Consider the following 12,999-nt stretch of genomic DNA (forward strand, 5'->3'; position numbering starts at 1 on the left):
GAGTTCTAAAAACAATACTTTCTCATTACTGACAGCCGCTAATTGTTAATCATTCATTTAGTCTAGGCAGTGTCAGGTGAGTAGTTTCATGCCTGGAGTGATATTTCTGTGTCCTTAACTAAAGGCCAATAAACACCACTGTTGCACTTTGCTGAACACAGCAGTAAATCACTGTATGGCAATGTATCCTTTTATTAAGCTTTTATCCATTTTTCTTTGTGATCAGGTGCAGTGAACTGCAGGTTTTAAAACTAATGATGTTACTATGGTGTGTTATGATGTCATGCAACATATGATGTAGTCATTGAAATAACAGCTAAATTAATAACTGTCCATGGTTCTGAAATGTGTTTTTTCTATTCCAATAAGAACACAGGAGCAACACAACAATTTAGTTTTTATTTGTTAATAATAAAAAAAAAAACTATGGGATTGACTTACTAAAGGCCAAAGTGCCCTTGGAAGAAGTGAAAATAAAGAAAATAAAAAAACAGCATTTTTGCTTGCACATGATTGGATGAAAGAAATTCAGCAGAGCTTCCCCTCATTTCAGAGCTTCCCCTTGGATCTAATGCAGCTGCATTCCCAGTCCACAGTATGCGACTTCACATTAGTTTAAAACCTATTAGAAATAAAAGCAAAAAACAATTTGTATAGAAAGGACTTCTAGTTAGTAAATCAACCCCAATGAGATACTAGTCAAACCCAAGATGATTAAAAGTTGCTAATCCAAGGGTCCTTTTACATGGGCGTTCCATTTATTTCATCAGTTCAGTCACATTCTTTCAAAGAAAAAATGGATCAGTTTACATCCGTTTTTCATCAGTTTACATCCGTTTTTTCATCAGTTTACATCAGTTTTTTCATCCGTTTTACATCCGCTTACATCCATTTTCATCCATTTTTCGTCCATTTACATCCATTTTTCGGCCATTCCGGTTTTTGTTATGGAAGAAAAATAGGGTTTTCTTCCATTCAAAAAAGTGCATGTTAACGGATACGGACATTAACGGATGTAAATGGATGATCATCCGTTTACATCCACTAGTCCATAGAAATACATGGGTGTCCATTTTTAATCCGTAAATGGACAGATGAAAAATGGACATATGGAATGCCCGTGCGAAAGAGACCCTACAGTTAAAGGACCAATACCAGCCTTTCCCACTTTACTTCCCAAAACAGAAATACCTAGCAATGTTCCAAAAAGTGTTATTAGAAATAAGAATACTAATTCACCATTTTATTATTCAAACGGTTAAAAAAATGTATCCAATAATCATGTAATTTATGTTTTTCATGCCATTTCTTCTCTTCATCAAATAACCCCGTCTAGGTGAAATGCAGATAGAAATGAAAAAATACCAATATTTGTTCCTTAAAAAATCATCAAGTGACCATTTATTTCTTTATGGTGCTGTACCGCATATGAGTTAACACACGTTATTCTTCATATTAATGTGCGTGGCACTAGGCAGCCTATTCAAAATTACTATAAAACAACAAGTAAGTATTCATTTTTTGTAATACTAGCTACTGTCTGTCTGTCTGTCTGTCTCCAACCTGGCTATGCTTTCTGGCAAGGTGGTGTAAATTTCTGGACTGCAAGGACAAAAATACAAAATGTTTGACTGGAGTTCAACATTACCTTTGATGGAGCAATGCTCATCTATATTTACATGGCTGCTGCTGTTCTCTATGAATCATAATTATAATCAATCAATAATTATAAAAGCCATGGTCTGTGGTATCATGGGAGATTTCACAGTTCAATTCTCATACTCTGACTGATTGATTGTTTCATTCATTCATTTATTATTAATAACCCCATATACCATGTTTCCACAATCATTACATTAAAAGGACAAAATAAATTTTACCTGTAGGTAATGGGCTGTTGAAATTACAGATGAATCCATGGTAAAGTAACACTATAATAATTGTTGCACAGAGCGTTATTTAGTAGCAACAAAGTTGCCCGTAGCATGTTTTAAATCTTTCCATATTAAGTGTTTGTTGATGGTGGAATGTTATCTGTATTTGTAATCCAATTGTAATGATCTCTTGCAGTCTTCCTGGAGTATTCAAACCTTCTTCTAGAAGCACACCTAAATCATCCCCTGGAAGAAATTCAGCACTTCGACATGACTGCAATTTATTTCAGGTACATATATAGCGCCGTCAATTTACGCAGCGCTTTACATATATATTGTACAATCACATCAGTCCCTAACCCTCAAGGGGCGTACAATCTAAGGTCCCTAACTAACATTCATACATACACATACTAGGTACAATTTAGACAGGAGTCAATTAACCTACCAGCATGTCTTTGGAGTGTGGGATTAACAAACAATTAAGCAATTAACAAACCTTAAAGCTATCCCACTGCACTCTCAGAGTGACAGATCAAAAGTGTTTGTGTCCAGCACCTCTTAGAATGCATTTGTTTATTATGGACCTGTTTTCCTGGTTATAACTCCATTTTTGATGTTCTCAGCAGTTCCCTGGATATTTGCTATTTTTGGTTGCCTGTGGTCACCACTTGGAGTGTTTCTAGTTTCTGCACTGCTGGCAATTTCTATGATCAATTCCATGTAATGACTCAGATATTTCATCCATATTGATGCACACTATAGGGGTTCCATGTTCTTATTGATAATCTCCAGACCTATAAAAGACACTTTTGTTAGCATTGCTCTGGAAGAACTTACACTCCTAAAGATAGGGGACATTTTGAAATGACTTTTTATTTTGAGGTGACATTCTACTTTTATAGATGTCCATTGCTAATGTTTGTAATGATTACCTGGAAGTGTGATTTTCTAGATGTGTTGCAAGCCCCTGAGGAAGCAACTCTCTTTGTGAAACATGTTGGTCTCCATCCAAGAGCCAATATACCCCCCTCACTTTGAAGGTAGTGGATTGTGTCTACCATCTCCAATAGGAAATTGTATTTCTATACTTTATAGGGGGATAATGGTGTGACTATACGTGCAATGCATATTACTATTTTTAATTATGTAATATATTTTAGATATGGTACGCTAATAAAGCACCAATTGTTTTTACCATTTTTGTACTGAGTCTATGTGCCTAAAATTTCCATAACCAATTTAGATACATTTTGATTACTTTTTTCTTGTCACTAACAATGCTTGTACAAGGATACTGCTCCTCCCTCTCCGTCCTCCTCTGCCATCCCACAACACTCTGCTATTCTATAGCCATTTGCAACAGCTAATGCTTTCCCATTTTCTTGTGCACAGCCAGCTTATGAACCCCTGATAAGCTTCTATGTCCAGGCCTATCAGTTTCATCTTGCACTGTAAAGAAAGCTGAAGACCATAGGTGTTTGCTGCAAACTTTTCAAAATTAGTACCCACGTTTTTTGATGACCTTGTATGTTTTATGACAACCCCAGACTTTGACATTGTGGAGGAGTGGGGTATGAAATTATCTATTTTGCAGAAACATACTTCTTGCAGTCTTCAATGTCCAAACATTCTCTGTCTATGCATATGCCCGTTTTATCTACTTAAATATATTGATCACTGTAGTATGAGCACACTGAATGTGCATTCCAGGATTGGCAGCAAAGCTTAAATTTGTATAAGTGCATTTACAGAGTGCCTGATGAAAAGTATCTGTATCCTGACCTGTAGGGTTGCATTAGTGTATTTTGGACCTAGTTTCCTGCACATAGTTCAGTATGAACTTGGTTAATCCTTGAAAATCTGTTCCTTTTGGTTACCTCTGCTTATGACTTGGACTGTTTTTAATTGCTATGTGCCTGCTGCTTGATGTTTTGTTTGTGCCTTAACTATGTTTGTCTGCTGTCAGTCTGACCCCATCTTTGCCATCTCCTATATAATACTGACAGTCATACTCTGGAGAAGCCATTCTGAACCAGGGTTCCATGGAACCCTGGGGTTCCTTCAGAGGTTGCTAGATGTTCCTTGAGCTGTGGCTAATTGACTTTCCATCTGATAGTGCTGGCATAGTTCAGTTTGTAAATCTGTTCCTTTTGATTACTGCTGCTTTAGACTTGGACTGTTTTTAGTTGCTTTGTGCCTGTTGTGTGATGTTTTGTTTATGCATTAACTATGTTTGTCTGCTGTTAGTCTGACTTTATCTTTGCTTTACAGTTTGACACTTTCTGGTTCTGTCCGAACTATCAACCACCATCTCCTATGTAATCCTGAGAGTCACACTCTGGAGCATCCATTCGCAACCAGGTTCCATGGAACCCAGAGGTTTATCCTGAGGTTGCTAGAAATTCCTTGGGCTGTGGCTGATTGACCTTCCATCTGGCATGCTGGCATAGTTCTGGGGCCAGAGCCACTTGGCAGAGTCAGCTGCAAAACACCAACAATCCTTGAAGTTGTCTGTAAGAGTGGCATTCTGACCACCACTGAAAAGGGCATTCTTCCCACTAGCCACCGATGGAGGTGACATTTGTCTCACTGATCCGTAATTTTTTGGTTTTAGCAATCTTCCCTGAGTCTGCTCTGGAGTAAAAAAGTTGAGATATACTGCTCTAGAGACTACCCCCAGTGTAGTATCTGTATTGTTAGCTTTGGAAGATACCAGACTTTTCTATCTGCAAGCCTACTGAAACCTAAAGGTGACATGGACAATCAAACTCAATCTAACATGCTATGAATATTGAATATGTAAGAGTCCTAAGGACCTCTTTACCATTTCATATGGGATGGATAACAGTATACGTTAGTACGTTACCTGTGAGCCTTTCAATTGTCACACCGCCATCTGGTTTGTGTTATCATAAGTCATCTGCATACTATCAGCTCTGGGCACCAGTGCCTTGAAAATGTGAGGACCACTTTCTTGAATCACCCATGTATGCTTGACAGTTTGTATGCTGTCAAGCATACAAACTGGTAACAACATAGAAAAGGGTCAAATGCTTGCAAGCAGGGGCGGACTGACAGCTCATGGGGCCCCCGGGCAATAGGGGATCATGGGGCCCCTGTGTCCTTGCCCAAACTCAAAAAAGCCTATGAAAAAGGTATCAGGAACATCTCATGGGGCCCCCTACTGACCCCGGGCCCTCGGGCAGTGCCTAAATTTCCAAATGGTCAGTCCGCCCCTGCTTGCAAGCTTCCTTTCTATGGGGATGATTCTACACTGATATATTTTAGTATATCGGTGTAGTGGTATCAGTATGAAGTATCACTCTCTGTTCTTGTATCTGCAGTTTTACCTTAATAACTACCTGTGAGGCATTCTAAATAGGTCTTTTGTAAGACATTTAGGTCTTTCCTAAAGTTAAATCCTTTGCTCTGAGACTCACAGCCTTAGTAAAAGCTACTTTTCTATACTACCCATTAAATACTCAAAACATGTGTGGAATGTAAAGTTGGCTGAATCTTTTAGTTTTCTTTGTTTTATATCAGTTTAGGTAAACACATTTTCAGTTCATGCATGTGGTTAAATATAATGACTGGTATTGCACTTTTGTAAGCATACACCTTTACTGGAAATTGTAGCACATATTATCCATGCTGAGTTTGGAAATACAGCATCAGCTCTGCCAAATTTCATTGGAAATTGCTCTTCCTTGTCTCCCTGTCACAAAAAGTCATCCTCCACAGAAGATGCTACATGCAGTGCTATGAGTTTTTTTTAATTAAGGAAGATATGAAGTGATGGGTAATGACAATGTAGGATAATTTAAAAGTATAAATGCACTTGACATATTGGGGTTGATTTACTAAAGGCAAATTGGCTGTTCACTTTGCATAGTAAGCTGCACTTTGCAGGGGAATTTTCCCTTTAGCATAGTGAATGTTGTAAATATTCATTAATTAAGCTCTGGGCAAAATTCCCTTGTAAAGTGCATCTTCCTATCCAAAGTGAACAGTCTATTTGCCTTTATTAAATCAGCCATATTATGTCTACGGTAATATTTGAAATTTCAAATAATATGCAGCATGTACTATTATACATAGCTTAACAGTAATAAATGTCATTATTTAGCATCTCATGGAACACCTACATGATATATTGTGTCCCCTTTGGTATATATATACCTCATTCTCCATAATAGCAGAAACTGTCCTGCAGTGTATAGTATAGCCCATAATAAGATCCATGCCTTTAGAGAATTTTTTGAAAGACAGGACAGAAATAATCTGCAATAATAGGCATATCCTACAGTGCAGGGTCTCCATTCTTTAATATTTTGCGTTGCATGTTATATACATAGTTTTTATATAGACTATTTCCTCTATTCCCTGATATCAGGTGTAGTGTTATGGAAAGTGAGCCCAGATTATCTCTTTATTCAGTGATAAATGTGAATTTTACAGGTTTTGGGAATAACTGGCTTTGATAAGTTGATAAACTTTACATGAATGCACGTCACCTGTTTCTGTTCATTCAGCTCTGTGTACATTATATGTCCCTGATTAAAAGAATTCCAGCTCAGCCAGTGTGTCCTGTCATATATACTGCACACTCATGTATCCCTTTTTTTTTGGAAAAAATCAATTTTCTGACACTGGCACCCACCCCATATGGCATGCCAACTCTGTAGCTGAAATTAAATTCCCACTGTGGAGTCTACTCATATACATGTTTCCTTTTTAAAGAATCAATCTGGCAAAGTGGCAAAGTGAGTGTCAATTACCCACAATGCAGCAAACAGGATTTTTTTTACAGCACACTGCAACACAACATATTAAACAGATAGTATGAACAGACTGCATTGAAAACAAACACATTTTTGATACCCATGTATTTTTCCTGCACTGGAAAATGAAGCAAAAAATACAACAGTGCATCTGGCGGCCGCAAGATCTTATTGTGTGTTTTAAGGGCTCTTTTATGTATATGTGATCTGTTAATGCAATGCACTATTAATTAGGGCTGTGTTTTTATGCCACAACCACAAGAAACTGTCATATGACAGCAGGCCACCATTCCAATCAGCAGAGGGCATAGAATATTCTGCTCCATAGCTGTACATAACAAAGGGGAAGGGATGTAGGTGACTTCATTGGCCCAATATGGCCACATGTGGACCCGTGTGCCCTTGAATCCCCATTTGTACCAGCAGAGACAGCGGGTTGTGGATGGGAGTAAACTGCTTCCACACAGCGGGAGGATAAAGTGTGTGGGGAAATATTTTTTTTTTTTATTATTTAAATTTTTTTTTAACAGTACTGTCAGGGAGCTTTGAGGAAATATCAGGGACTAAACAGACCTGATATTTAACTTCTCAGACAGAGAAAGTGATTGAGGACACTTCTCCTTCTCTGAGTGCTTAGCACTTCTGCGTGGACAGCAAAGTTGACTCAGGATGGTGAGGAGAGAATCGGCAAACATGTCTCATGCTTTAGTGGTGTGACCCTCCTGCGCTCCAAATATAGTGTTTTAAATAATACAAATTAAATATATGAACCCCAAACAGCTGCTAGCATTAAATCATATACCAGTGATCAAGTGAATATAAACCATATAAATGCTGCGCTACATTCAAAATTAAAGTGAATGTGGAATCCGATAATATAAATCAATATAGTGACAATATTATGTAAATAAATATATAAGTGCTTAATGATAACAAAAATTATCACATCAAACACCCCAAAAATTATAAAAATACAAACTTAAATCTATACGCATGTGCATAAATTACACATACATATAGTTATATCACACGTGCAAATGTGAAGTGAAATAATGGCTTATTAAACGCACAGAAAAACAAATCTATAAATGTTGAAGGTGAAATAAAAAAATGTGAAGTGAAATAATTGCTTATTAAACGCACAGAAAGTCCAATTAAATGTTGAAGGTGAACAAAAATGATAACGGTGTTTCCAATAATACTGCAAAGTGACCACAGGTGAACCAAATCGTGCAGGTATCTGAGTGTAGATAGAGCTTGTGAATCCAACCACCTTCTGGATTAGCCTCTCACCTCATCCCTTCGACCCTTGCGGATCAAAGAGCAATAATGGATCCCTCTCACAGATCCTCCAGGCACCACAGCCTTCCAGAAACGCTTTTCAAATTTCGATAATCCCACTCAAGCTCTTCTCCAGGTATAGGTGAAACATCAATCCCTCAGAACAAAAAGAGGAATCATAGCAGCCAGTCCACATGAGACCCTCATGCTCTCAGATGAGGATAAATCTGTGTTGTTGGGTGTACAGCTGAATAACAGGTGTACCAAGATGGCCGCCACGCCGGAAATACGTCACCGCGCTTACGCCGACGCGTTACGTCACAATATCACGTGACTTCATCAGGGCTCCTGATGAAGTCACGTGATATTGTGACGTAACGCGTCGGCGTAAGCGCGGTGACGTATTTCCGGCGTGGCGGCCATCTTGGTACACCTGTTATTCAGCTGTACACCCAACAACACAGATTTATCCTCATCTGAGAGCATGAGGGTCTCATGTGGACTGGCTGCTATGATTCCTCTTTTTGTTCTGAGGGATTGATGTTTCACCTATACAGTCATGGCCGAAATTGTTGGCACCCTTGATATTTTTCCTGAAAATCAAGTATTTCACACAAAAAAGGTATTGCATTAACACATGTTTTGCTATACACATGTTTATTCCCTTTGTATGTATTGGAACAAATATAAAACAGAGGCAGAAAAGCAAATATGACATAATGTCACACAAAACCCCAAAAATGGGCTGGACAAAAGTATTGGCACCCTTAACTTAATATTTGGTTGCACACCCTTTGGAAAACATAACTGAAATCAGTCGCTTCCTATAACCATCAATAAGCTTCTGACACCTCTCACCCGGAATTTTGGACCACTCTTCCTTTGCAAACAGCTCCAGGTCTCTCTTATTGGAAGGACACCTTTTCCCAACAGCAATTTTAAGATCTCTCCACAGGTGTTCAATGGGATTTAGATCTGGGCTCATTGCTGGCCACTTCAGAACTCTCCAGCGCTTCTTTGCCATCCATTTCTGAGTGCTTTTTGACGTATGTTTGGGGTCATTGTCCTGCTGGAAGACCCAGGATCTTGGACGCAAACCCAGCTTTCTGACACTGGGCCCTACAGTGCGACCCAAAATCCTTTGGTAATCCTCAGATTTCATGATGCCTTGCACACAGTCAAGGCACCCAGTGCCAGAGGCAGCAAAACAACCCCAAAACATCATTGAACCTCCACCATATTTTACCGTAGGTACTGTGTTTTGTTCTTTGTAGGCCTCATTCCGTTTTCGGTAAACAGTAGAATGATGTGCTTTACCGAAAAGCTCTATCTTGGTCTCATCTGTCCACAAGACGTTTTCCCAGAAGGCTTTTGGCTTACTCAAGTACATTTTGGCAAACTGTAGTCTTGCTTTTTTATGTCTCTGTGTCAGCAGTGGGGTCCTCCTGGGTCTCCTGCCATAGCGTTTCATTTCATTTAAATGTCGACGGATAGTTCGCGCTGACACTGATGCTCCCTGAGCCTGCAGGACAGCTTGAATGTCTTTGGAACATGTTTGGGGCTGCTTATCCACCATCCGGACTATTCTGCGTTGCAATCTTTCATCAATTTTCCTCATCCGTCCACGACCAGGGAGATTAGCTACAGTGCCATGGGTTGCAAACTTCTTGATAATGTTGCGCACTGTGGACAAAGGCAAATCTAGTTCTCTGGAGATGGACTTGTAACCTTGAGATTGTTGATATTTTGCCACAATTTTGGTTCTCAGGTCCTCAGACAGTTCTCGTCTCCTCTTTCTGTTGTCCATGCTTAGTGTGGCACAGACAGACACACAATGCAAAGGTTAAGTGAACGTCTCTCCTTTTTATCTGCTTTCAGGTGTGATTTCTATATTGCCCACACCTGTTACTTGCCCCAGGTGAGTTTACAGGAGCATCACATGCTTGTAACGTTCTTATTTATCCGCAGTTGTGAAAGGGTGCCAATACTTTTGTCCAGCCCATTTTTGGAGGTTTGTGTGACATTATGTCGAATTTGCTTTCTTTCCTCCCTTTTTTTGTTTTGTCCCAATACACACAAAGGGAATAAACATGTGTATAGCAAAACATGTGTTAATGCAATACGTTTCGTGAGAAATACATGATTTCCTGGAGAAATATCAAGGGTGCCAACAATTTCGGCCATGACTGTACCTGGAGAAGAGCTTGAGTGGGATTATCGAAATTTGAAAAGCGTTTCTGGAAGGCTGTGGTGCCTGGAGGATCTGTGAGAGGGATCCATTATTGCTCTTTGATCCGCAAGGGTCGAAGGGATGAGGTGAGAGGCTAATCCAGAAGGTGGTTGGATTCACAAGCTCTATCTACACTCAGATACCTGCACGATTTGGTTCACCTGTGGTCACTTTGCAGTATTATTGGAAACACCGTTATCATTTTTGTTCACCTTCAACATTTAATTGGACTTTCTGTGCGTTTAATAAGCAATTATTTCACTTCACATTTTTTTATTTCACCTTCAACATTTATAGATTTGTTTTTCTGTGCGTTTAATAAGCCATTATTTCACTTCACATTTGCACGTGTGATATAACTATATGTATGTGTAATTTATGCACATGCGTATAGATTTAAGTTTGTATTTTTATAATTTTTGGGGTGTTTGATGTGATAATTTTTGTTATCATTAAGCACTTATATATTTATTTACATAATATTGTCACTATATTGATTTATATTATCGGATTCCACATTCACTTTAATTTTGAATGTAGCGCAGCATTTATATGGTTTATATGTCTCATGCTTACCGATCTTTCACTTTCCTGAATGAACGGTGGAGTGATCAGTGCAGAATACTCTGGTGTTCATTCATAACTGAAGAGATAGTAAACATGAATGCCATGTTTACTATCTATTATGTTTGTGAATGAACGTAGAAGTGCTAAGTACTCAAATCACTTTCTCTGCCTCAAAAGTGAAATGTTGGGTCTGTTTAGACCCTGATATTTCCTCAAAGCTCCCTGACAGTACTGTAAAAAATAAAATAAAAATAATAAAAAAGAAATATTCCCCCCCAAACACACATACATACAAATTACACATACAAAAAATGTACATGTGTGTGTTAAGCAGTGCTTTGCTTCTGTAAATCCATTATAATAAAATATATTTATGCATCATTTTGTTAGTACTATGGATTGGACATAACCATAGCTCATAAATGTGAAGCCAAACTTTAGATTTTTAATGTAAGTTACTTATTTACAGTTTTGCATAATTTAGATTGTTTTGCATATTTGCAAAAAGGCACAATTTCGAAATGCACAAATATTTGTTCTCTATTAACGCAATAGTGTTTTATCTTTTAGATTTTGTAGGAACTTTGCAAATCATGTTGTTTTAGTGTGCACTAATAATGATTTTAGTGTATTTTAGTGTAGGTCATGGGACCTACAAAATCAGTAGCACCAACTTTTTATTCTATCATTCATGTGCTTTCAGAAAATGTATGGTTGTGTGTGTGTGTGTGTGTGTGTGTGTGGGGGGGGGGGTCTTTTACTATCTCTTAAAGCTGTAAATGAAAAATTATTTAAAGAAAGAAAATTGCAAAAATGGTCAAGCCATATGATGTCAAAGTGGAGAGCAGGGTCTGGCAGTGAAAGCATTAGTTCACCCAGAGGCTGGAGGTATGAAATGAATCTGTTTTTGGCGCAATGAAAGGGTTCAAATAGTAATAAACCATTTTTAGCTTAAATTGGTAGAAACACTCTGAAATAAAAAATGAGCAAAGCATATCTTTCTAATGTGTGTACTTGCCTCAATCAAAGCACCTAGTGTAAATCTTGTTTGCTCTGTCCTTCCTCTGCTATCTGAGTAATTTCTGATAGTTTAAATGGATACTAGGTAATCCTAGAAGCTGTCCCTCCCAGCACACAACAGGTGATTGACAGCTTCAGCTGTGCATTCCTCCCTATAAGTGTAGAGGGGCTGTGTCCATTCCCTCCACTCAGGTCTCAGATCACACTCAACTCAGTACTTCATGCTGTGCAGTTTGTGACTTTAGATCCACACCCCTGCCTTCCAAAGCTTAAAAATAATGTTTGTTCTATGTACTTTGGAAGGCTGTAGATGAGAGAAGACTGTAAGTAAACAGGTACAACCTGTATAGGAGGATTTGCTTTGTCTCTGTTTATAACATGAGGCTAGTCACATCAGGGGGATTATGTAAGGATTTATGACTACTTAAACACATTTAGCATAATAACATAAAAATTCACTAGAAAACTATTTGTTAAAAATTTTTCCCTGACATTTTCAGTTTGCAGTTTCACTGTTGTTGGCTCCTGTTCTCTCAGCATCGCTTCCCTGAACTTCTGGTCTTCGCAGGAAAAAGGTAAAGTAAACTAAAGGCAAAACTTTTTTTGATAGTGTGTTGAAGGATTAGAACACCTATCAGATTTTTACTGTTGTCTGTGCCCCTTTTCATCCTCTTTATTTGTCTTGTTTACTGATATCACCAAGGTTGATAGTGAAAAAAAAATCCCAAATTTTGGGTTGCCACCATAACAGGAATAGAAGTCTTTCAATGAAGACACTAGTTCTGGTGACAACCAGGTATACACTAATTTTGGAGGGATTTTCTCTCACTTCCTGTTTCACTAAGGGACAGGAAGTGAAGGGGAATCTCCACAACGGGACATAGGTGGCAAAAAAATCAACTGACATGGGTTATAACCCTCCATTACTTTAGTAAAAATGAATAAAGATATTTTGCTTTTAGTTCTACTTTAAAGCTCCTCTCCAGGATAAATATGGATTAAACCATCTGCTAGCTGATTATTTTAGTAAAAAAAATAAAAACAAAAACTAGCTATATGCCATTTCTGACTTACCTAAAGCCATGGTCATGTGACAATTCCAGCTCATATATCCCCCTCTTCTGTTTATTTCCTGGAGGGATCCTTTTGGCAAGAAACATAGACCCCCCTAGATAGCTGCTGGCAGGGTCCTCTAAGCAGAGGAAAGTGGACAACACAGGGAGATGCAGAGTTGGATCAGCAG

The 12,999-nt window shown here is 38.4% G+C and overlaps 1 long non-coding RNA gene across 1 annotated transcript; it reads right to left on the bottom strand.

Annotated features, from left to right (window-relative positions):
• Positions 1 to 380: 380 nt before the first annotated feature.
• On the bottom strand, positions 381 to 12,999 carry LOC149472935 (uncharacterized). Its single transcript, XR_016314147.1, has 2 exons — positions 12,831 to 12,999; positions 381 to 622 (listed from the first exon to the last, which is right to left on the bottom strand). It is a non-coding gene; the product is annotated as an uncharacterized LOC149472935 (long non-coding RNA).

The sequence above is a fragment of the Staurois parvus genome, unplaced genomic scaffold (genome assembly GCF_062004578.1).
Source record: "Staurois parvus isolate SC_StPar_1 unplaced genomic scaffold, SC_StPar_1.0 ptg000019l, whole genome shotgun sequence".
Taxonomy (NCBI): Eukaryota; Metazoa; Chordata; class Amphibia; order Anura; family Ranidae; genus Staurois; species Staurois parvus.